This window comes from Ostrinia furnacalis, unplaced genomic scaffold (genome assembly GCF_004193835.3).
Source record: "Ostrinia furnacalis isolate ACB-3 unplaced genomic scaffold, ASM419383v2 OfSCF0450, whole genome shotgun sequence".
Classification (NCBI taxonomy): domain Eukaryota; kingdom Metazoa; phylum Arthropoda; class Insecta; order Lepidoptera; family Crambidae; genus Ostrinia; species Ostrinia furnacalis.
In genome coordinates, this window is record NW_021130689.1 from 141,176 (window position 1) to 168,428 (window position 27,253).

The 27,253-nt window shown below is 35.5% G+C and overlaps 1 protein-coding gene across 3 annotated transcripts in view; it reads left to right on the plus strand.

Moving 5' to 3' along the window:
• The window catches only part of Fas2 (neural cell adhesion molecule fasciclin 2), a 135,216-nt gene that overhangs the window by 94,984 nt on the left and 12,979 nt on the right, over positions 1–27,253 (plus strand). The window lies entirely within an intron of this gene.

Below are 27,253 nucleotides of genomic sequence, written 5' to 3' on the forward strand. Positions count from 1 at the left end.
ATGTGTTCTTTTGTGTTAACCTCCTCTTACACTAACTTGACACTACTTTTGAAAGTTCTAGGAATGCTTTTAAATAACAATTTTAAGTAAAAATAATTTAAAATCTTGATAACGTGTTTATTCTTGTTTTTGAATATTTACTTGATTTACTAAACCTGAAAAGAAAAGCAATAAAAAGGCGACTAAGGGACAAATAATATACCCATCTGACCAGCGCCGGGAAATTCCTCATTTGCCTCTGGTAAAACTCATGTAAGTGAACTACCTGTTCTTATGAGAATAAAGATTATAAACTGAAATAAGAGAGTCGCAAAAAGAGATGACGATGATGAAAAAAAGACATCTTAATAACTTAACAAAGCTTTGTTAATAGTGTAATAAAACAACACAACTTACTGTCTTGTTAAAAAATTCTTATGCCAGTTTTCACCATCAGTTAGTCGCGTAAAATAAATTGTGATATTATATTTTGTCGACACTGTAGCATGTGCAGTTAATAATGTCCCAAAAAACATCTTGAATGGAAACCCTACCGTGTACTCACAGATGGTCGCCGCCAAATTAAAGCCGGGAAAATTAGACGCTGGCAATACATTTTTAGGGTTGCGCGGCCAAATGAATGAACCCTGCAGAGGATTATTTTGGTTCTGTACTATCTAGTGTTGTTGGATGGTTAGTATATGTATTTAGTTTTACCGTAAAAACTAAGATAGGCCCCCTTAATTTAATTTATTGTCCGTGGTGCATAATCTTTTTCTTAAAGGTTTTTAAACCTTTGTTTGTCACCTGTCATCCGCTTTGCAATGGAGGGAAGTCGAACCTTAATTTCGAACTCCTCCTATGTTCTTCTGATTAATTTCGTTGCGGGTCCAATGACAGTTTAACTTTCCCCCGGGACAAACTTGACCTTCATTGGTTGGGTTTTTGTGGCGGTCAAGCTGTAGATCCTGGCTACACAGGAGTTGCAGTGGTGGGAACGAGAGGTGGGAATAGTCCCGTATAAACTACACTAAACACAGTAATAGTTTGAATTGGCAACTCTACATTTTTTCATACACTGTAGAGAGAATTATGGGTTTATGTTGATCCGTTATCCATTATTTTTATATTTCTAATTCGCAAACTGTCTCATTAGTTCTGAATTTCTTGGTGGAATGTCAAAATGTAAAATATTTTTGTACCTATTTTGAGACTTTGACGTTACACACTTAAAATGTTATCGAAATGATACGTATTTAAGACTGAGACTCATCTGTTATAACCAACACGAATGTAACATAATTATCACAACTCTATAAAGCAAGGATGGCCCACAAGAGCATTAAACTGTCGGTGAAATATTCTCTCAGATTACACCAAGTTACCAATACGCCAAACGCTGTAATCGAACTGATTTGGCGAAAAGCGTTCGGATACTCCCAAGGGCCGCTTGGATACGCTTATAACTTCCGTCAACTTCCAAGGCTTCAGGATCGGCATGATTAGGTTTGTGAGGATAACTAGGTAAGGTTTACAAATTGTGTCTTGTGCCATAGAGTTTTCCCTTTTTAATTCAATTTTTCCCATTCCCGTCCTTATTTCGAGGTACTTAGGAACATTAATGCCGTGCCTGACCCTCGTTTAACATTTCAGTAATCATAATTGAGTTTTTTTATTTAAAATGTCATACAGGGTGAATTTGCAATCAGTGTCCAAATTTCTCAGATTTAGTAACTTTTAACGATTTACGTAAGGAAAACATGTCTTTTTTTTCATATATTTAATTTTTTTTATCAGCTGTGCGCGGTTCAAAATTGGCACACGTGGATCGTTCATAAAAAATACGTACACACAAGTACCTAACTTAATACAAAGCTTAATAGTCATAATAGTGCGCGAAAATAAGCCTTAAACTTTAAAACTTAAGATATGGGCACCCGAACAAGACTCAATACCTATTTATTTTCCAAAAAATACACGATATAAAATAAAATAGTATTGTTAAATTGTTCTATAGAGCTTATTTTTGGATACTGTTTGCAAAATCACCCTGTATAAAATCCGTAGTACCTATGTGATACGAATGCGGATGATACAGATTGTAATGTAACACGTGTGTCACACACACAAAATACGTTTTTGTGGTAAAAGCCTTTCGAGTGCCGCGATGCCGTATTGAATTTCGAACTCGCCCTCTTTATTGCGGTTTAATCAACCCAGATAGGTTTCTAATTAGGAAACACAATTAAAAAAGGTTGGAAAGGACCGAAAAAGAATACCTCTAATTAAAAGATTCGTGAGTCAGTTAACAATTTCGATTTAATTATTTTCTCCAAGAGTTCGTAAACGCGTTTACATCTTTTTGTAAGTATAAATAAAATACAGATATTATTGACTCGACGTCTTCAAAAACTGATCTCAAAAACATGACCTCATTTTGACATCCATAAAATTAAATACTTATCTCGCGGTCACAGATTAACGACAGCTTTGATACAGATACGACACTGTTATCTCCGTCATAAACGTAGCTAAAAAACCTAATACTCATACAAAGGGTGCACCATCCACAAAGCATGTTTGCTCTTATTTCCCCTAAAAAACCGATAGCCAAGTCACGTACCACATAACTTTATCTTTTGCCGTCGACAGCCGAAAACCAAGGGGCTAACTTTTTTGTTTTAATTTAGGGGGGTAAAATTTGCCTCAGATAATACCGTCCCACAGCTTAATTAAGTTTATTAGAATTTATTTGGCAGAACGTGCCCACTGTGTTAATAGAGCTTTTTACCCCTTTTCGGCTTTGGCCAAACCAGACAAATCTGGTTTCTACCGCTCTAGTGCGGTAATGGGCTTAAACAATTTAGGAAGCTTATCTTTGTAACATGACGTGAGTATTTAGCAGATAAAATTATTTCACACAGCTCCTGTCTGTTAAAATATTTGCAGGTAAAATATAATGTTACTGAACTTGTGATAATTAAGTTCGTTATACGTTTTTAGCTAGTGCCTGTAATTCTGAAAGAAATTTGGTAATTTTCAATCAGAGTCATTTATTTATAATATTACCCAATAAAAATATATTATTATTGGTTTCCACGTCATTATGAGATACATCTAATATTTACTTATTACCTTAGTACGAATAAATTGCTTTCTGTTGAGGGGACTCATCGTCAACGGGAAGAACGATGCAATTAATTTTACACTCTATGATACAAGCAATACGTCGTCAAATCAGTATTAAAAACGAAAGCTTTGATTTGATGCTTGAGACTAAATGAGCAAAGGGTTGGCATACCTATTTGTCGACGAGTACTTATTCTGGGATATTGCGTTCTTTGGCTTATGAAAACGTGATATGACTTTTATTAAAGGAATACCTAGCAAAAGTGTTTTAACAAGAATTGTCCTTTATGTTTTCACATACGTTTTTGCTCATAACTTTTTAGGAAATTTCAGAAACATCAAATAGCTTATCATGCTACCACGTGCCTCGTCAATTATGCCTAAATCCAACGGTCTACGCGTCGACAGTGACCTAAAAACTCGGCAAACACCATGTGGGCTGAATGCGAAATGATGGCCAAATAATTCGCTTGTCAGGATAACAAACGCGCGGGTCCGTGAGTAATGGAGCCGACTGTACTGTCTTATATGCACATGTTAAATCACCGGCCACCTTAACGCGGGACATCGGTCAGGAGCACTGCTTGAAATAAAGTGCTGCAATTGAATTAGGATGTTGGATCGCCGGTTTTGAGATGTATGAATCAGCAAGATAGTTTGTTACTCTTTGTCGCTATGTAAAACTTCAAATATATAAAAGTTGCGAATATACACTAAAAAGGAAAAATCTTATTGTTTGTATTGAATGAACCGAACTACTGGACCGATTTAAAAAAATCTTTCACCATTAGAATCGTTCATTGTTTCTGATAAACGTAGGTGGTACGAGGATCGCTGGGTCAACTAGTCTAAAATGTAATCTTTCATTAATAATCATTTCATAAACAAGGGTAGGTATATATTGAGTTCTATTAATTATTCTTGAACTCCTTGCTTAACATAATGCTTCTATTATGAGAATTATGGTGTAAAAAATATGAGATATCATGGAAGAAAATCTCTCTATCCTATACCTCAAAAAGTCATAGTTTCCCCGAGTGATGAGAGCCAAGAATTCCGCCAAATCTATTTATTTCCTTCTCCCAAATATTTCGCTATTCTCGGCCTCCGTGCTCATTTTTTATTTTTTTGTTCTAGGTAATCCATCATGGCCAGTATCAAGTAATCGATGTATCGTACGTGTCGCTACGAACGTTGTTAGAGGTATTGAAATTGATACTTTTGTTAGAAGAAGAATTCCCTAGTTTTCCTAGTACATAATTAGTTTCTTACAAAAGCTCTTATAAGAATAGATAGATAACAAAAGACTTGTCTTGTCTTGACTGCCATAGATTCTGTGGGCAAAGTACGACTTTGCAATATATTTCTGTTGATGACAATATTATCTCATGAAACATTTTATTACTAAGTACCTACTTACTAGTGATGTTTTACGCGTGCAGAGCATTTTATATTGATAACTTTTTAAAATGACACAATTCGCGTGTTTGTAACACACTTTTGTATCTAAACCTTTAATAGTGTGTACACTGTTTAACATCGTTTATAGGGATCAATCAACTAGCATTTACAAGCTATTAGTGCCTATCCACGCATTACGAGTATCAATATAACAATTCTAATCGATGTACAGACGACGGTAATCAAAGTAAACACTACGGCATCTTATGTTAAGGTGATAGGTGCTATTTTTTAAAAAAAATTGGATAGTCTAATATGTTTTAGAGACAAAAGCACACGATGCGATGCGGCGTCGCACCGCAAAAACTACGCTGTATCGCGCGACGTAGCACCGCACTTTGTATTCGCCCTAGAAATTTCTATGTAAGACTAGGCGCAGACCACCGACTTTTAGTTGGCCGATAGCTGGGCCCGATTCTAATTTGTATGAAGAATCGGCCGATAACAAATCGGTGTAGTGTACTCACTTTCATACAAATGTCCATACTGATTAACAGCCCGACCCAACTATCAGCCGACTAAAAATCGGTGGTCTGCGCCTGGGCTAAAACGACGCAGCGACACTGCTCCGGAGTCGCATCGCCGCCGCAACGCATCGTGTGCTTTGGCTTTTACAGTGACATACGTGCCGCCGTATCGCACGCATAGATTTCGTTTGCGTGAGTGATCCCTAAACAAACCGTACGGAGGAACGTTTGAGGTATTACACCTATCCGAAGTGCAAACAGTTCACGGCGCGTGATAGGTATATTCGACTCTACCCGTCTTTGCTTAAGGAGGAAGATGCCGTGAATAATTTTTATTTGGCCGATAATGTTTTATTTGGGTGTCAAGCTACCAACATATCGTTAACCTTCCTTTTCAATAAATTATGAGTAAAAGAAAAGGGTTCAAAACTAATTTCAGAACATATAAATTTAAAACTCTGATTTAATCGTTATTAAAATGTCTAAGCGAATAGAGTCGCTTCTTAAAATATTTTTTAAATAAACAACTTGAAAAAAGAATAAGAAGAGCAGTCGCCCGGCAAGCGGAAGGTCGTGGGTTCGAGTCCCGCTTAAGGCAGTTCGATTTTTTCAAGTTGTTTATTTAAAACTCTGGTTTAACTTCTTAACATCCTGTAAATATCACATGTCCCTGAACTAATAGCACTTGAATATTATGTACATTTTAACCGTAACATTTAGGCACAAGCGACCTAAAGGTTGAATATTAAAATGTTGGGTTATTCCGTATTCGACCCACGACAAACTCAACCCACTCATTATTTTCCTTACTCAACCCAATTTTGTTCCTTACTCTACCCACAACTAATTTTTAATTTTATGTTCCTTATTCACCCCAAAAACATTCCTAGCTCAACCCATTTTAAAACCACTTAAAAAATATAAGATTTTTATGTACGGTCAGAATAAAAATATATTTTTTAGAAATTTAAGCTCAGTTAATTTTTGTGTTAAGATCGTGCTATTAAATAAAACTACAGGAGTTCTGATACAATAATATATTTGAAAAACGTTTTTCACAAAAGGACACAAATAAAATAATGACTACATGCAATTAGGACTATAACTTTTCATAACAAAACAAAAAGTAGATACATTTTTTNCAAAATACCAATGGATTTGCAATACTTACATGTGGTAAATGACTTCATTGTTCCTGTAGTTCTTCGTTTCACTTATGTTATTGCACGTTACGACGCATTATCCAACAATATCGGAGAACATTTCCTCAGTACGACTGAATCGCGACTAACCTGGCGTCGCGGCCGATGTTCGTTTCTGGGCATATCGCGGAGACACACGCCACGCCCCCGTTTCACATCTATTCCCTTCTATGATCTGAGGGGTGGAGTTTCGTAAATTCCGTTCTTAGTGAGCACCTACGTTCTAGTAGGAAACCCCATGCAAAATTTGAGATTTCGTGATGAGTGAGTGAGCCAGTCAGTCAGTGACCTTTCGCTTTTATAATGTAGATTTATAATATGTTCTAAACTATTGTTTATTCTACTGTACACCAAGCAAGTTGTACCTGCGAGAAATTTACTGTCGGACAAGCAGTTAAACTTAGGAGCCCGTATTTCGCACCGATCCAGGACCGTAATATATTTCGCTGGAACCTACAGGATTATGTTAGAACCAGATTTCATGTTTGTGTCTTGTTTCCAGGAATCTATTTTAGTTCGAAAACTAGGGAGCAATTAACTAGCGTAGTTTGTAAAGTACCTATATGAGTAACTTAATATTACTCTAATTAAGGTATTAGTTTACAAGTTATTATGTATATGAGATGTAAAGTTAATTGAATTCATAAAGTCTTCTTCTTTTTTATGAAAACCGTTTTTCTATTATCTTACAGACACTCAGTATACCTACCTAATCTTCACTAATATTATAAAGAGGAAAAAGTTTGTATTGAATAGGCTCCGAAACTGCTGGACCTATTTGGAAAATAAGCCATAAAAATCCCACATTAAGTATTAGGTTCTCATGAATATGCATGCCTAGTGCCCAGCACCAGATGATTAACTCCATAAACCATAATATTAATATGATCATACTAAAAATAAAAAATATGCATTGTAAATAAAATATATGTCATTTTGGTGACATTTTAGTCACCAAAATGACGCTAACATCACCGATAGAATTTTGACAACACCTGCGGTATGTTTGTCATCAAATCCCAGAAGGTTAGCGTCATGAGAACATCCCGAAACCAACGGAAGCTGGTACAAAAAACTGACAGCCGACAGATGTTGGATGTTGGAGCCAAGATATTGGCAAATGCAGATAATGTAAGATAAAGCAATATTCTTGGCGAAAAATATAAGCATGTTAGAATCCACTGTTAACACGTGGTTAAGCCTCAGTTGCACAACTTTAACTTTAGCCGTAACCGGTGTTTTAGTGTAGTTTGACAGACTTTTGACGTTTGTTTTAGTTAAAGTAAGATGGTGCAACCCAGGGCAAGTTTTCGTAAACATACATGAAACAAAACTGTCTAAATATGCAAATCGCAAAAAATCAAAATTCATAAAAGGAACATAATCGTATAGAGAAAGGTTTGAGCAACGATTAGCTAGAAATTAACCAAGGATTTTACGGTATCGTTTTTGTGCCAAAGACATTTGGCCCTTTCTACCCATATCAGGTTTTGGGCACGATAAATTAAGGCACAAAGTTTAAATCAACCCCACAATCACGGGAATATCTTTCTGCCTTAATTAACTGTATGTAATTGCTTATTACTTAATTATGTTTGAGTCTACATACATACTCGTAGTACATTGTATAACAATTGCGTAGCTATAACATTAACTCTCCGAACTAAATTTATTTTCTCTCTAATATTCAGGTTTTATGCACCAATTTCGTTCAAAATATTTCTTTATTTATAAGTATGTACTCGTAATAGGAACACCAACAAAACATGACATAAATGCATTTCTTTTGCCGAAGCTAAGTAAATAAAATAATATTAATACAATAATAATATTTCTCAAATAAATAACTTTAGACAATCAAACCCCGATTCGAGGAATTTTTTTGCTGCATAATTAATTTGTACTTTTATGTCAAAATGACAAAGTCCTTCAATAAAAGCTCTCAGAATAGAAAATTCGGCCTTTATGTATCAGGCTCTAACACCCATTACTTCAACAACTATTTCTTGCCAAATGTTTAGTCCTTTCCAACTTTGCTCTTAATTCAAAATTACTGCGATAGTTTGAACATGATCTCACGAAGCGGAGTGATCTCAAGTGACAAATTAGGTAGCCACCTGAGTCAGGGTTGTCACGCGGACATATGGGCCGTGGGGAGCGGGACACGTCTAGGTGGGAAGTGGGAAGGGGGTGGTAGTAATACGTTATGAGAGATTACACCGCGTGATGTGAAAGGATTGTTCTTTACGCGCTAGTGGGGAACGGAATTATTTTAGAGTATAATGCGGGTTTATTAATGACAGTGAGCTTATTTGACGCCAAATTGACAGAGACGAACTGCATATTTTTGATAAATTATAGTGAGTTAAGTACATTTGCATCTGAATTATATAATTTTCTTCAACAAGCTAAATAAATCAGAAACAGCAGCTCTAAAACCAGTTCATAATTCTGAAAAAATATTTAACAGTAAGCTCCAATGAACTTTTGGCACTTTTAGCGCTGGCTTAGCATTTTCTATATCGATTTGCCAAGTTTACGACTAGGTAGGTATACCATTAATGCTCTTTACTATTCAGATCTGGCCTCCAAACTCTACCCACCGATTTCAAGTATTCAACAAACCTAATGCATCCAGCCAGGGGCATTGCAAATGATGTTCAATTTTCAATTGTCTGGTTCGACGAATCCCGTATGTACCTACGAATTATCCTTCCCCGCCTCACATGGAAGCCAAATTCGGACAGTGCAGCTCACAATGAAGCATGGCCAATTAAGGCGCCCTAATACCTGTCGCGAGGGGCCACGATTCGTTACCCTGTACGTGACACGACGCTGCCTCCGTGGTGCAAGCGATCTTCGATCGGCAGCCCTAAGCTTTGAGTAAACTTTGAGTGAAATGTCGCCTGCAAAAATTTTGGAAATTTATATCGTAGGTAATGTGAGCTGGTGAAAAGTGAAAATTGTGCTTGTCGTGTTTTTGATACCCAACCTGTTTTGAACGCATTTTGATCTTTATGTGATGTAATGTAACAAGTATCTAAAATACTGTAGTTATTATGAGTAGTAGTAGTAGTAGTAGAGCATGAATTTCAAAGTAACGTTGAAATGTTGCTTTAGAAGAAAACAAAATGAAATGCAAAACAATTTATCTTATAAATAAGACAATTTAAATAATGAATGCAATCTATAAAAATGACCGATTAGATCGCATTTTGTTTTTACCTGAGTTAAATTTTCCTCAATATCTCTGAAGGAATAATTCATTAGAAACGAGCTTACAATAAGATTGAAAGTGTAAAAACACTGACCTACTTTTAGGCAATAAACGGGATGCTTCGCGAGTTTGTGTGCGAGGATTTTCACAAATAAATTAAGAAAGGGGGCGATTAACTTTATTAGAATTCATTGGAAGCTACGGAGGGGGCTTACTAATGAGTGTTTCTATTTTGCTTTCGCGAATACTTTCTTTAATTTGGACTTTTCACCAGAACAATGCACCAACAATGGTGGATATCGAAGACCCTTAGAAAATCCCTTTCTAAAAATGTTTGGCAATTCTTGTTGCCGGTCTGAAGGAAAAGGCTTTGTAATATTCTCCGGTAAAATAGCTGGGCAATTTATTGTACGTCTCTCATGGCTTTAGAAGCATATGAAAAAACTTTTTCTTTTTTATTTATTTAGGTTTTGTCATGTTATTAATGCCGAACGCGTGTACTCCAGTCAAACAACATACTTACCTATAAAACAAACATTTAGGTATAATTTGTTATCTACGGTATAATGTATGTATGTACTTATACTCGTAGTATGTATGTTTGTAATTAAAATTATTTATTGTTAATACAATACTTATTAATTTTGGAATTCGAGTTGGAATTCAATGAACGAGAATCAGTTATTATTGCACACAAAAATTAACGGGACCACATTAAGATATATTTTAATTTGCCTGCATAATTGAGATAATTTTATCGCGAATTAAACAGCATCCAAGCAATCAACTGTATTTAAGCTTCATTTAAATTACCTGAATCATATGTTAATTATTGCATCAGACGCATATATTAATTAAATATACCTAGTACCTGGAAATCAAAAAAAATATTTGCATGCGTTAACAGAGTACTTAAAATATTGTTAATTAAAAAACTCGATGGAATGAAATGAAAACGATTAAATTACTAATTTATTTTTCAACGCTGCATTAACTTACTCCCGATAACAAAATAATTCTATACGCATGTATTTTTTGTGTTCAGTTATTACCTAATCTTTGCATTTTAAATAAATGAAAAGTTATGTTTCAAAATAATTATCCTTCTTGGTCTAGTCGATATTTATGTATAAAGCTTTAGAATATGATTGTACAGCGCCCCTAACGGAAACTAAAATCTTTATATATTTTTTAACGCACTCGACATCGAATGCGTTTGACGTAAACTCATACTACACCCTCTGTACCTCAGTTACATACTGTAGTTACATCAACCTAGACAGTACAATGAGGGAATACTGTATAATTTTCATCAAAGATGTGTTTTCTAGACTACATCACCAATTAAAATGTTCAATTAGCTTTTCTTCTGTTCAAATGAATTGAAATGACACCTAATAACTGTTATTTTGTTCAATGGTTGTCTCATTGTCTTTATAAACGCCTTGAACATTTCTTTGGAGATAATGGGCAATCGTTTTTATTTTTACTGTATTAGACACAAACTTAAAAGAAATAACTTAGTAAAAGTAAAACGGTGTTGTTTTCAAATATGCACTCCAATTTAACTTAGGTACATTGTTGCATTTTATTACCTAGTTATTTCGTAAAGTTTTTATTGATTCATGTGGGCAGTTTTTTACTTCAGTTGTTTTGAAATATTTAGCAATATAATGTTATAGGTGATAAATCTCTACATTTCTTTCGTGAATCTGTGTTACTCAATAGTATGCTTATTGTTGTAAAAATAAAGTTTATTTCTAGAGTTTTTTAATGGTATCATTGGGTATTATAAATATTTTGATGCAATCCAACTATAATACTGTGAATTTATCTTCGATTTGAAGCTGGTAATAAATTATCCAAAAGCGAAAAGACATAAAATAAAATGAAATGAAACTCGATGACTTATAGTAAAAGTTTTATTGTTAGCTGTAGGATGCAGTATTTTTATGATATTTTAGTACCGACGTCTTCTCGTGTTTTATTCTTTTAGCATTCCTATTTGTACAATACAAGAAAATCATTAAAAGATAAATTTTGGCCATCCTATATGGCTTTACATCCAAATTATAATATGGGCGCGCATTATAGTACCTTAATTTCACGGTCTCCGATAATATTTTAGTTCGTTTTCTTGTGTTTTATTCCTTTAGCATTTACATAATAGGTATTCCTAGAAAATCATGAAAAAAATATTTTCTCGTCTTTTTATTTGGCTTTACATCCATATTATAAAGTAAGCGCGCCTTTAATACTTTTAATTCACGTTCCCCGCTGCTTTGTGGGCTCTGTTTGCTAAGCAAACCGCCGCATGAGTTGTTGCGGGTTAAAATTAGTTGATTCAACGTCCCCTGCCTTCTGTCTGGGCCAATTCAAGTCTGAGCGATTGCCTCTTGCTGTCATAGTGCTCGCGTATTTTAGGGTTGGGTCATGGGACCCGCATTCTAAATAAACTGTGTGTGAGGTGAATTGATTAGTAGTTAAGATGACTCTGCACTGTTTACATTATACATGATTAAACTTGGTTCTGTATATTAACTAGAATTCTTCTATGAAAATTCATTCCCACATCCATCTGGAAAATGAATTTTAGAATACTGAGACTTTTCTTCAGCGTACATAAATATAGGTATTTGGCATGTAAAATGCTGGGCGGGATTCCTTGCCTCGTCGCTACAATACTGAGGGTAGATCACACCCATGGTATAACATGACGTTTCACTTTACCGCCGTGAAGTCACAGGTTTATTAGCTAAGTAGACTTGACGGGTGACAGTCGTGTGACAGCTATTGTCAATTGCCAAAAAAGTAATAAATTAATCGCTTCCCTAAGGTGACATAGATACCCATAATAAATCATCATCATCTTCAGCCAAAGGATGTCCACTGCTGAACATAGGCCTCCCCCAATGCTTTCCATGTTGATCGATTGGTATTCCATACCCATAAATGTACGTTGAGATTTAATGTACTTACGCTAGTAATATTACTTCAATGTAAATGTTGTACTTAATCTAAAGCTTATTTGACATTAAATTATACAGTTTTATACATAAACCTTATCCCGTTTAATGTTAAGATGGTAGACCTCTCTAGTGGACGGAACCTGAAATAAATTGGAGGTCTAGCGGTCGGCTGAAACGTTCCGCAATTGTGAATTCTGAATCCATTTCCTAAGGCAATCTCTTTCATAATTTCATGGTACTGTTTTTATTTTGACTTTCAAATTAAATGTTTGTGGCGTTTACTTCCACTTTTCTTTAGGTACGCCTTAATTGCATTGAAAGTAATTTAAATTATTTGTAATGTTTTTGAGAGAAATATTTATTTTAACAGATGTTAGGCATTCTAGTAATTATTTTATTCTGACGTTTGCCGTTTCCATTACGGTAAGCTCCGAATTTGATTTTACATTATTAATATCAGTAACCCTCTCATTTATTATCATCATAATACTTAAGTTGATTCCCACAGTCACCTTTCAAACATTCATATTTTCGTTTAACCGTTACCGGTAATCGAAAGAAAACACATTTTCAATTTCTAAATATAAATTATGCTATACTTACTTTACTTGTAGGGCAATACGTTTTCTTAAACAACGCTTACCAGGACTTGTAAGTATAATGTATTAAAATATTAGATTACCATAAACACGGCTTGTTCAGTTAAATAAGGAACCACTTAACGTTAGCCTAAAAACTCATGTGAAAACATCGCGTGCAGCACAACGGGCTCCTATAGAATCGATTATTAATCGATAGGTGGTATCGAAATCTCACGATCTTGGGACACTTACCTTATACCACTTACTATATTACGAGGTAAGGTTACGTATCATACCAAGTGCAATGTTACAAATTATTTAACATGAAACTTAGCTTAAAGGCTAGACAAAGCTGCTCAGAAAAGTGCAAAATCGTCGTTATTTCGTTTAATGAGTTGAGCATGGGAGAACACGTTTAAAACTTACCTGGCTAAGTATTTTCAAATTTTTTTTACAAATTTTTAACTCACAAATACTCCTTCTAGCAGCGTTTCAAAAACAATTAATCATCTAACCGACAAAAGGTCTATAATTGCTATGCACTTAGGGCTACCATCCGTACGGATTTCCCTGGACTTATCCTAGTTTAAAGACTGTCCGGGCTAGGTTTAATTTGTAGTCGAGGCTTAACAATTTTAAGTTATAAGCCAACTTGCTTTCCGCCCGCGGCTTCGCGCGCGTGGACATATTTTACGGAACCCTATTTTTTTTCCAAAATAAAATTTAGCCTATGTTACTCGTGGATAATGAAGCTTTTAAATGGTGAAAGAATTTTTAAAAACGGTTCAGTAGTTTTTGAGCCTATTCATTACAACCAAACAAACAAAGTTTTTCTCTTTATAATATTAGTGTAGATACTGGGCGACGAGACTAAGTTACAAGAAACCTGTTAACATATCCGGGTTCTGGGCTCCAAAATCCTAGGTTTTCACGCGTCTTGTCCAAGTTGCAAAATATTAGATATGGCAACCCTATCAAACACGAGGGTCCATTAAAACTACAGGGCTGCACTTGACGAGTGCCGTGAGCGACACCTCGGAAAATTGAACGGGAAATATAATTGGAAAATTATAAGACCCCTCCGTTAGGGCACCTATGGTCGCGCCGGCGGCGAAACACTCTTGCCCCGAGTTCGCTACCGGTTTTTAAATTAAAAATTACGTAACTGTAAATTGGGTCATTTAAATTAAGAAGCATGAGAATATAAATGAGTTAGCATCATTCTTACATTAGGAAGTAGGTAGGTAGTAGATCTAAATTTTTCATCATACTTAAAGAGTGACTTGTGTAAATTCGAGACTACATTATACAAGTAACTCAAGGTGATTATATCGACAAATTGCCTAGTAGTTGAATAAAAGACCTTGTTTTTTTATATGAAAAATCGTAATGCTGTTATTTGTCAACCTAAGTATTTCTTTACTTCCTAATAGGTATACGATATCAGTCAGAATGATCACTTTATACAACAGCTTTATTCAACAGTTCATCAAATCACACTTATTTGTTGCAATATGGCACCGGTAAGGAACGTAAATAATACCAAAACAGCATAAAACCCTATAAAAGGTAAACCTTTGTAAGTTAGATCCACAGGAGCAACTTAGTCCCGAAGCAGTTTAATAGCCGATAAGCGGGCGCAGGCTTCAAGTTTGCTGCCCGCAAAGTAAATTGATGTCTCTAAGTGCGCACTTGAAAAGTTCAGCTCCTAACTCTCGAGTGGCCGGGGCTCCTTAGATAGTTGCAGCTGCAGTAGCAGGGTTGAGTTTTATTTTGGGGCAGGCAAATTTACAAAACTACAGACTTTCATGCCTTTCAAGCAAAATCACGAATATAAATATTTAGCTGTGTGTTAATTCTCGTCTCTCAAATTCAGATGAATTACTTCTCGTCTTTTACTCAGTATTTTAGGAGCTTTAAGAGTTTACATATTTTATAACATTGCACAAAATGTGCTATTAAATATCTGACTAACTTTAACTAGGTATACAGTCAGACCAAAGCCAAACCCACAATTTCAGTCTATCATAGCCTAACACCCTCTATAACACCTACGATAATCACAATTTCATAAATAAACACACTAGAAACTGTATCAACAAACGGGTTCCGTGCAAAATACAAACAGACGTAAGTTTATTTAAAGGACAATTTTCTCTCGCACCTGCTCGCTAGATTTATTTTACACCATTTCTTACTATACACCCTCTGAATTCACTTTTGAAATCTTGACAGTCCCATCGCTGACTGTCACGCTGTTTGACACTTCACACCTTCCAATTTTCGCGGACGTCACTGTCACACGTGGGTGGATTTTCCGAAAAATAAATGCGTTTTTGGCAGGTTACTTTTCTTTTTGATACAGAGTGTTTTAAAAGATCACATTTATTTATTTTAGCATCTATAAAACCCATGTGAGCGGTAAATAATTCATAAGTATCTACGAGTGGAGTTCTGCTCATTAATAAATAAATTTTACTGCTAAAAGAGAAATTATAACTCTGCTGCTGTTTCATCAAAAATTAAGCTGCTCAATATGTAATTATTTTTGACTTACTTTACTTAACGAGATTTCCATTTTCATATTTTCGTTTTCCCGACAAATTTTCCATCATTACTCATTTATTTCCATCTTAATTAATTCACATACTTTCCATCATAAAACAGCAACCAGCAATGAGTCTTCTTGATTGCTTTAGACATTGTCATTCCGTAACACAAGCAAATACGTGGCAAAAGATTTGTACAAACGACAGCACATCAGACCATACATATTTGTTGCAAAATGAATCCTATTACGAGTATAAGAGGCCACAATGTCTATCTTGACGTACAATACATTTAATTGAATTGCTTACAGACGCAATCCGACTTCACGCTCCGCCTGGGAGGTCTCAAATACAATTAAAGATGTTCTTAAAAGATGCCCCGAGTAACAGCAGGCTTAGAGGAATTGCAACCCACAAAATTACATTTGGCCTGGAAGTGGAAAGGTTACAAACAAATTGCTGTACAAAGAAAAGAAATCATTTTTAGAGTTACATAATTGTACTATCACAGTTAAGTGGTTTATTTTTGTTACACACATAATGTAAGTAATTGTTGAATACAATATCAAATTCAAATGCAACTCACAGTTGTCAAAATTAGTTCAGAGATACGAGTATCATCATTCAGGAAGTAAATATCAAAATAAATAAAACTTACTTGTTCGTTTTCAATGAAATGAGGTTAGTATGCGAAATTAATTAATAATAAGTATTATGAGTGTGCTCTTATTGCTCTACCTAAGCAATTTATATGCAATACAATATACGTTAATATTGTCAACAGTTCCCTTACACCCCTTAATAAATCATAACAAATCATCGCATAATTTCAGTCTCTTAGCATCAGATAAGTTGGTGTCTCAGGGTTGAGTAACGGTCGTGGTAGACCACACTCACCGGAGTCGTAACTTGGCACGAATGACGGCAACCATGTGTCTTCTTGGCAGATGAAGCTAGTTGGGTAGTTGACGCCATAAACCAATGATTTCAAGGCCCAAATACTTAAAAAGTACCTACACAATTATACCTATCTTTCAATTAGGTTACAGAAAAATATGACTAAGGCTGAGTTGCACCACCTTACTTTAACTTATTTAACCGATTGACAGACTTTTGACGTTTGTTAAAGTTAAAGTAAGATGGTGAAACTCAGCTGCATTTTTTATATCATTAAATAGTACATTAACTATGGTAAGTTGACGAAGTGACGTCACAGCTCATCTTTGCGTAGGAAACCAATCAATCAATTGACTAGTGTACCAACCACCATATTCTAGCAAGGTTTGATCGACAGATGCAAGACCGTCTCAGCAAGAACTAACTCAACTGTAATCCATCATGCATCGACAGTTTGCCGTTCTTAAGCCCTTCTCTCAAACAATACGAGTATAACGCATTATCGCAGGATTACTTTTGACAAATTAAACATTCCCTTTGTTTGTGCTTTTCACGTGCAAGATTATGTATGTGGATCTCGCTAAATCCCAGTGATGTGAGGTGCGAGTAGGCACATCTTATATAAATAGTCTATAATTTTGTTGCCAAAATCGCTCTTAATACAGCTTTATAAGATGTCTGTGTTTACTGTTTAGCTTTATGTATTTTCTGTACAAACTTGTACAAAGTGTTTGTATCTAGCACCTCGAATCTTCCAGGACTGTCACGTACCAACCCCCGTTGTCAATGTCCAAGACAAACAATGTGATTGATTGGCAACTTCGTCTCGCGAGCAAGCTTATAGTATTTACGGATTTTCATTTGTTTGTACACGGATTTTCGCCATACCTTGTAGAAGCTACGACTTTGTGTAACTAAAAACAATATTTTGCCATATTAGTAGAACAACCTATTTTGTTTCAACGAAATGTAATAAGTAGGTACATAAAATGATCAAAATGTTATGTAGGTACTAGGTAGGTACTAAGAAGGATTGTAATCAAGAAAATTTCGATGGACCGACCGCACCACAGTGTTTTATTTTGGCTTAGAAGCGGACATCCCTGTTTTATTAATTCAATCGTTAGATATTACTATTATGTATACAATTGATGAAGGAACTAGTAGTTGTATTTGTTTAGTTTCGAAGAAATATTCGATTTTGTGATTTTATAAAAAAAACTGTTTTAGAAGCATATTTTCTAAAAAAATTACATTAAGTCAGAATTTTGTAAATAAATTTACCTATCACTATAACGTCTACCTTTATGTAAAAATAAATGGTTATTGCTGCAGTAATTTAGGAATTATTTAATAATTTATGATTTTCAGAAAACATTTTTTTCTCTGTTGTCCTAGAAAAATGGCAGCTAGACTTACTTTATATTGATGCATGATATAATTATCTATAATACCTGAAAATATTACTTGCCTATCCCGTGGAAGTTCGATGATACGACTAGAAAAATTTGTCAAAAGTAATATTGACTAAGGCCATCGGTCAAAACCACTATTAACTGAAATTTGCAGTCAAAAGTGGTTTTGATCGATTATGAGTTTTGACTGCAACATATATATCGATGTTTCGAAAACGATAGGATTTCCAATAAGCCGCCACAGGGCCAACTCTATAATTATCAAACTCGACCAGACAAATTAATAATGGTAAAAGCAATGAATTTCAATAGTTATCTAACAAAGGCATTAAAACCGTATTGTTACGGACGGCATTTAAAAAACTAAAAAATATTTAGATGACAACCCTATTTACATATAAATCTTCTAAACTCATAGAAATTAAAATATCTTCGAACTTCCACGGGATAGGCAAGTAATATTTTCAGGTATTATAGATAATTATATCATGCATCAATATAAAGTAAGTCTAGCTGCCATTTTTCTAGGACAACAGAGAAAAAAATGTTTTCTGAAAATCATAAATTATTAAATAATTCCTAAATTACTGCAGCAATAACCATTTATTTTTACATAAAGGTAGACGTTATAGTGATAGGTAAATTTATTTACAAAATTCTGACTTAATGTAATTTTTTTAGAAAATATGCTTCTAAAACAGTTTTTTTTTATAAAATCACAAAATCGAATATTTCTTCGAAAGTAAACAAATACAACTACTAGTTCCTTCATCAATTGTATACATAATAGTAATATCTAACGATTGAATTAATAAAACAGGGATGTCCGCTTCTAAGGCAAAATAAAAGACTGTGCGCACATACCTACCTACTCATAATTATTTTTAGAGTTCCGTAGTCCTTACGAAACCCTTATTAATTTATCTCTTCAACGTAAATTTTGAGACTGAGATGTCATAAATGGTATGAAGTTCAGTTTTTGAACCTTATTGTATGTGCAATAAAGTTCTGTTATCATCCCTCATCTCCGTAAAGCCTTTACATGAGACTATTATCCAAAAATCACCTTTAAAACTACTGCAATATGCAGCGCTGACCTGTTAAAATAGCAGAAAATGAGCGTTTTATAAAATATTGTCCTGCAGCAGACACTCCGGTTTGCACAAGGCGGCTGTCGCAAAATTACTTGAAAATTTCATCTTAGCAAGCCACCGTGCACTTTGTGAGCTTAGTGTAATCAAACCGACTTGTTTTCTTACAAAGATAGCTGCAGATGATCCTGAGTGAGCAATCTCAATCCTTTCTGCAAACTTTTCAAAGGAAGCCTCAAAAAGGAATGCCAATTTTACTTAAGATCCAGCCGGTAATTTTATAATGCCTTTTAATGTTTTCTCGCTCGCCGCAAACACTGGAATTTCGGAATGATTTGACGGAAAGTTCTAGAAAGTTGTTCTCCATTTAAATTATTTTTGATTCATAATCAAAAATAATTAAAGTATTTTTTTGGTGCTGTGTTTCGAAAGTTTATTGTTAGGAATAAATCATTTGGTTTATAAAAAACTCAACTTGTTCTTATCTTCTAGTATACCTTATTGTACATGCATACTAGAACCCAGTTTTTGCTAGAACGTATTACACCGACGCGTCAATTGCGTGATTTATATTCTCCCATAGTTCCCGTGATTTATATTCTTCCATGGTCTTAGAAATATATTTTCTTCTAAGGCTAGACTTAATCCCTCAACAAAATAAAATAGAACCCAGTTCCAGCTTAGACCGTAATCTCATCAAGCAATTTGTATTCCGATCCGAGTCCGGCCAATTGTCTGGTCTTCAAAACATTGTTCTTTTTTCAAAATTTTAAAACTAGACTTCCCCCTTCCACCTTTATCCATAGAGCTCAGTTCTATCACGTGCTGCGCCGACGCGTGATTTGTATTCCGCCGCGGTGTCCGACCATCCGTCTGCACAGATTAATTATCGCCGCAGCCCCTCCATGTTTGCCAATAAGGTAAGCTCGTGACTTTTCAGAGGCCCTGACAACTGCAATCTGCCCTTTGATAAACTCTGCATTTATTAACCAGTCGGGCAAAGTTTTTATTGAAAATTGACCCTCTTAATATTAGATAAGATCGAGAGAAGCGGGTAAAAAGTTACTTTCATCGTTGTACTTTTTTGTAATAAAAAGTTTTGTCGATGCGGAGTTAAGCATCGATTAGCCTTTGTTTTGCTGAATGTAAAATTATACTAACAAATAACGTGAGGTACTTAAATTACATCTAGTTGGTGTGTGAGGAAAGTAATGAAAGTTTTTGTATATACGATATTGATTTTATAGATCGTACAGTTACGATGAATAATTTAAACCAATCCTCGCTTGTCGCCTGTCAAACGCCGATAGTTTATCACTGATTAAAATAATAAATGATTACTGCAAAGTAATACATTTTGAAATTTATTCACAGCCATTTGTCTGTTTATCTAGGCACGTCATGGCAGAACGCCAGCCAGCTTGAAATATGCTATTCAAAACTTGAACTGAAAAGTTATGAAACGAATCCCAAGATGGATGTTAGGTTTTCATAGTTCCCTAATTGTTGTAAGGAAACTTTAACTAGCAAACTTACACGCGATACGTACGTTAGAGTCATAACTCGTTAGTTTGTTAAATGCGTCCATTACATAGTCAGTTACATTTACTTTAAACTGTCGCAATTAAGTCAATTTTCAAACATCTATAACTAGCTCAAATACAAATTAATCCAACCAATCAATCTCTAATTCAACCAAAACTCAAATTGAATCACAGCGTAAAAAGTTGTCAAAGCTTAACAGTTTTGTTTAAGAAACCCCGCAGGTGTTCAAGTTCTTGGTATCGCCATTAACGGGCCAATAACCAGTAACGAAAAGCATTACAGTCGTTACAATAAATTTCCATCGTTAAACCTTGCTAAACTCCGGATCCCCCCGCCCGGCGTCATTATCAGTTTAAAATAAGGGCTCTCCGGCGAAAAAATAAAAAACGCCCGATCTCTAAAATTGCGCTGAGTGCAGGGGCGTAACGAAGTGTATCCCACTTAAAACAATAGCCAAACACGAGGGTCGGATGCTGCAACCTTACAACATTTCCCATACTTAAACGAAGAACCACTCGATATCTGCTGAATTCACAGTATTTTTACAGCCATTTTGGAGTAGGACTACTTTATTGCGGTAGATATTTAAGGCGTCCCGAGGGCACCATGAATTAAACGAAATTCAAAACAGTTCCCGGTGAAATAATTTATTTCCGTATCATTGAAAAGGGGTGGGGTTAAGGAATTTCTTTGAGTCGGCTTCTGAATCTATCTAATCAATGTTTGTTGGGCCCTCTAAAGTTAAGAATAGCTCGCAAATTGATCCAATTTCACCCCTGCGTAGCTGGCAGACCATTAATTACCGGTTGATGCCTACCGGAGCGCCCCAGCCTTATTTTATGTGCCGCAAACAAACCGACATCATCTCATCCCTTGTTGTTTATTACTGGGACTTGTGAAGTTTTCTTGTCTGTAATTGACTTTTCATGTGATTTGAATATTTTTAAGAATGAATGAACATTCAGATAGGTGATGAAAAACTAAAATATGTATGTATAATGTATATGCTGGTATGATGATAAACGTGCTCTTGTCATTACTCATCACAAGCCTTGAACAAAAAATCAATAGCCTAGCGGTGAAGGTATAGGACTGACGGACTCGAGATCTGAGGTGGGTTCGAACCCCACCATCTCTGAACTAAGTAACTTATTCGTAATAATATGTATTATAGTAGTGAACCCACTCATAACACACGTATATTTAGCTTAGAAAATCTCCCATGTTTTCTTAACTTAATAAGCTACATAGCACTCAGCCGGTTGCTATGTCTCGACCTTAATATAAACTGGATGTTAGTTCAACTCCTCCAAGAGATTATCTCGTACTATGCAAATGTTGAGTTCCAAATTGCTCTTTATTTTAATTTAATCGTGGACGGAGGTAGAATAGTTTAACTTGTTTGCCGTGGTCTGTACGCAAACAAACCTGAACCAGAATACTTAATACAGAACCTAAAATAACAAGTGAATTACTTTCGGATCCCAAAGGACTCCACTTGAGTTACGAGGATGGAACTGCAAGTGGTTTAGGAGTAATTTAGTGCAAATAACGACCGTATAGCGAGCAACTGCGATTTGTATTTATCCCGACTGGAACACAGTAACTACAGGATGTCAGTTCCAATGTCTATGCCTTTAGGCAATATAACTTCGCAACATACGTCATTGCTTTGTTGCTAAGAGGTCACAAACACTTGAAATCTAATTTTTGTTTGCCTTTACGTAGATATTCTAATTTTCGTTTAACCCTTATTAAGCCCATCTTTCATGCGCTGCACTGTACCAAAAATGATGGTCATTATAAATATCTACTTGAATAGTAATTTCCGTTTCGCTTTTCATCAGCGAATAGAAACATTCACTCTACATTTTCCACATCGGCTAGTTTTCCGTACCAATGGAACATTTTCTATGCCTACATCATGTCTAAAGCGTTAATCGGTAAGACCTTTCACACCAGAATGAACTTCTAAAACTAGCGCCCTGTATGACGCGGTTGACCCGTGACGTCACCCGCACCCATCTCACTAAAGGGACCAGATATACTGTCACCTACGCGGTCGTTACCCAATTTAAAGTGTTAACAATCGGTTAAAATTGGACGGTCTACTGTGAGAGATCAGCGGTTGTTAGGTGTTTGATGTAGGGTATAATGTGAACTAATGGATTCACTCGTATAGTTACGGATATTGAAATAAATGCAAAACCACTTTTATTTTCAAGCTGTGTACTCGAACAACACGGCGATTGTCAGCGGTAGATGGCTCTTTAAAGGAGTTAAGGAACTACTCGTACTTTAAAACATCAAGTTAACGAAGCGGTACTGTTATTTTCTCTTTAGGATTCTGTTTGACGATACACAATCGAATGTAAACGTACTAATCACTGTATAAAATGTTGAAATTAAAAATTGTCTAACATTAAGTACCACTACATGACCGACTAGCACCATGCGATCATCAGTATTACCTACCGTTGTTGTTTATTTGTGAAATCATTTTAAGTACATCATCATCATCATCATTTCAGCCACAGGAAGTCCACTGCTGAACATAGGCCTCCCCCAATGACTTCCACATCGCACGGTTGGTAGCGCACATTTTAAGTACCTACTCAATGGACTCCCAAACACCTACATATATCTGTATCTCTACTCATATCCGATTCGTTGATTCTCGATGAATAAGTATCGAATTAAGATCCAATTGTCAGGACATACATCAATACTCATTTGGCGTGATTCAGTCGGCATCCCCTTTCTGCACGTAAACAGTCCGTAAGAGTAATTTATATCATTTCCCTCAATTACGTTCTTTTCAGCGAGGATGCATGTCAGTGGGGGTGACGGGATGTGTCCAGTCCGATATAAGTAAGTTATTTGACTGTGGGGAAGCTAATTGAGTTGTGGTTTTTGGGCACTTCTTCACTTGCGTTGATTGACTTTTGTGTATGTTTGTTCTGGGAAATAATACGGCTAATGTAGAGACGACAGCACATCAAGCTAGAGTAGAGCATATTATGTTGGGGATAAGGGCGATTTTGCTATAAAAATGTATAGATTTTCTAATGTGCTGTCGACTGTACGATAAACGTCTAATGTACCCTTATTACAAAAACAAAACATTTTTACAGCCCATCACAAATTCCGATAAGCACAAAAGTGCTCATAAAAGCAAAACGTTATTGACTTTCTTTACCTTGTTTTCGCTTTGTCTTCCTCATTTGTTATTTCACCCATCTTTACACCGTGATTTGAGTTCAAAGCGTTAATTCAACAGATTTTCGGATTTCCTTCTCCTGTTACTGTCAGTATATTTGTATTTGATTCAAGTTCGCCGCACTCCCCCGGGCGTTGGATTCGCATCGAGGGGAAGGTGAGCTTAATTAGGAAATAATGCCTAAGCGATTAATCACAATACCCCTGCATGTGGAACTCCACAGACTTTTAAAGATGGCGCCCTAATCGTGTGGTCTCAGAATGATGTCTAGGGACAAGGAGCGGGACAGTCACCTCCACTAGACCAGAAACCGTCACGGTTCGTTTCACACCACCTTACGTATTTGCGTATTGTTGTAAAAGTCAAAGGTGACTCGTCAAGGGTTAAATAAAACCGTATTTTTCTCTTTGAGTGTTTTATTTTGCGCGGGTAAAAGGATTTTTGTAAGGTTGACAGAAATAGAATTAAAAGGGTCCGCGCACTTGCAAAAGTTCTTTTTGTTCAGTCCTTTTATCGTCGTATTTTGAAGGTTTTCATAATTTACTGGCTGCTTAATAATGAGTTAGTTAGACAACCAGAAATTCTAGTACAGAAAGCAATTAACCACAAAGCTATTTATCACTCCTTTATTATTAATGAAACCCGCAATACGCCACGAAAAGCGGTTGTTACGAATTAAGTGAACATAATTGGTAATACAAAACCGAACGGGACCGTTATGGAACATACAAATTTTCCGCAAACCCTTTAATCCTCCGCTCGCTTATTTCACTTGCCCCTCGTTGGCGCATTTGCCCAGTCTCCCCTCACCCCACAGTTGATGAAATTTCGACGATGCCTCAAGGTACTGACTGTAAAATTCATGGTAAGCTTTTGATGCGATGTTTACATAATACAGCGCAGGTGTAGTTATTTTCTTTCGGTAAATTGAGCCCGAGGGATTAGCAGATGTACGCGACATTGTCTTATTAGATTGTAGCTCGGTCGGGCCTGAACACAGACAGTGACAGATAGCTAAATTATACATACAAAATAAAATCGTAACGAAATTTTTCGTAGTGAATTTCATAATTATCATTTTACACGTTTTTGCAATTCTCTCTCTCCTGCCTTAAATATTGCTTCCAATTGCAAGTTCAAACATTATTGGAAGATAACAATTATCAAGCATGAATGAAGCTGATATTTTTTTCCTTTACTAGCTAAATAAATCTAGCCCCAATGCCACGTTCCTCGTGAGGATTCAATACAAACTCCCCCAAGCAATTTGCATATAAGGAAGAGTCCTGAAACCTACTTTTATTATGAATCCATACCGCCCCGCCATCCCTCTGAGAATTTATTTTCATCATAACTTTATATTGTAAATCAGTACAAATCCACTTGGTTGTATTTCCCTCATATGATACACTAGACAAGCTATTTGTGGCCGCAAATTGAGGCGGTTTATAAAAAGTTTGTTTTCTTTCAATTTAGGTAGGTACGAATATTTTCATGGTTTTGTCATAAAAGTGATGAATAAACAAAAACATTCACTTCAAAGTTTGTATTAATCTATCTATTAGTGGCAACTTTAACTTACAGTAGCCTAAAAAGCACCTAGGTATTTAGCCGAAACAAAAAAGTCAAAAAGTAAGATCCAACCTTATCATAAGGCTTAGGTAGGATATGAGTTCATTGCTAGACCAAATGTTCTAGTCAAAACAAAAATCAAATCTAGAAGAATACTTGAAAATTGAAAGCTAATTGTGTACCTTGATCATCCATTAAAAAGACCATTTTATTAAGCGAGTTGTAACTTGTAACAATCGACATCTAACATTAATTTGCATCTTCTTTCAAGCTACCTAGATATAAATGTAGATTTACTAATAACATGAAAAACTTTTTTGCATCAAAAGAAAAGAAAAATTGCGATAATGACTATTTCTTTTCATTTTATTGTGAGTACGTCGTATTGTACGAGGCCGCAGGAATACTACGAGGGGTCCATACTACGCGGGCTGCATACTCAACTAGCCTATCTAGCACATCAGGCTTTACATATTTGGGAAATCTATTACAATTGAAGAAGATGATGCAGTGTAAAGCTTGACGTGATAACGTCTGTATAAAAAGTTCGATGCGCCTCTATAAAGGATTTCTTGTATGTATAACAATTGCAATATACGACTGTTTGTTGGTCCAAATCTTACTTTTATGAGGCTGTTCGTAGAAATGACTGTGTTCGTGATAATCTTCAGCGAGTGTATACCTAAATTCTGTGCTGTGATAAAAATAAGAAATACTTATTAAACCTCAATAACGAAAGTACGTAGGATTTTTAGCTTAGCAAACCGCTGGTAATACTAGGTATTATTTTGATGATTCCTTGAATAATATTCAAAATAGTTTGTCTTTGTCTGTAATAGAGCTATGGCAATCCTGTATAACCCTTGGAATTTTCATAAAAATGCTGCCACAGTTGACGTCATTTTTATAGGTAGTTTTTTAAAGCCAAATTACAAATCGAATAATGCCACCTAATCATGAATGATTTGTACTGTTTTTAAGATCTAGCTTAAGGATTATACATATAAGAATAGGTAGAGTCCGGTCCCCTACTGCAATACTCAATTGATATTCTGCAGAAGTAGATAACCTATTAAAGTAACCAAAGGCAAAGAGAGACCTTTGAAGATAGCCCTGCAACGAAGCCGACCAACTCTTTAATTAAGTCTCTTGAAATTTATTCAGAGCCACGTGACGTGCTACTTAATAACGAAGACATAGCCTAAATAGATCAGCACGCTTTCTTTTGTAGTATACAATGACTGAAAGACAATGATACCCACTGTGGACGTTGAAAAGTGGTCGAAGGTCGAGCGATCACAATGAACTCTGAATACTTTAAGAAATAGATCCTTCAACTACCTTTTTAACCTTCTATTTACCTAGAAACTAGCATTTTTAAGATGTCTAAAGTATTAAATTTGTTAGAACAAGTAGGTAACAAAGCTTTCAAATTGCAAAACTGCATAAAATTACTTTCTTAAAATTCCCCATATTCACTACTCAGCAGCGAGAAAGAGATAGAAGTCAGCAATAGAACAGCTAAAGAGTCAATTATGTATTTTGAAAGTTAAATAAAATCCCATTCACCTTCTGCCTGATCATCGCTTTCCATCAGATGAGAGAGCTTCCTCGTTGTGGAGAAAAAATCTACTTCGTTAACAGTAAAATCTGAGAACTGTTGTATTTTTGCTAGGGGCATTACTCACACTTGGTGGTCGACTCATTTGCTAATTGCATTTGGCTAAACCGTACGGGATTCAACACATTTCACTATCTAAATACTCCCTGCTCCACATCGTATGTGCTAAAATGTTTTTAAAATAAACCAGCGTGTGTTTTTAGATCGCTAAGCAAATATTTATAAAAGTCAGATGTACTCAATATTTTTGTTTTAGTACAGTGTTTAATTGACTAACTTTATTTACCCTAAATTGTTCAACATTTCGCTTGCAAAGTTTGCACACTTTCCTTAACAAA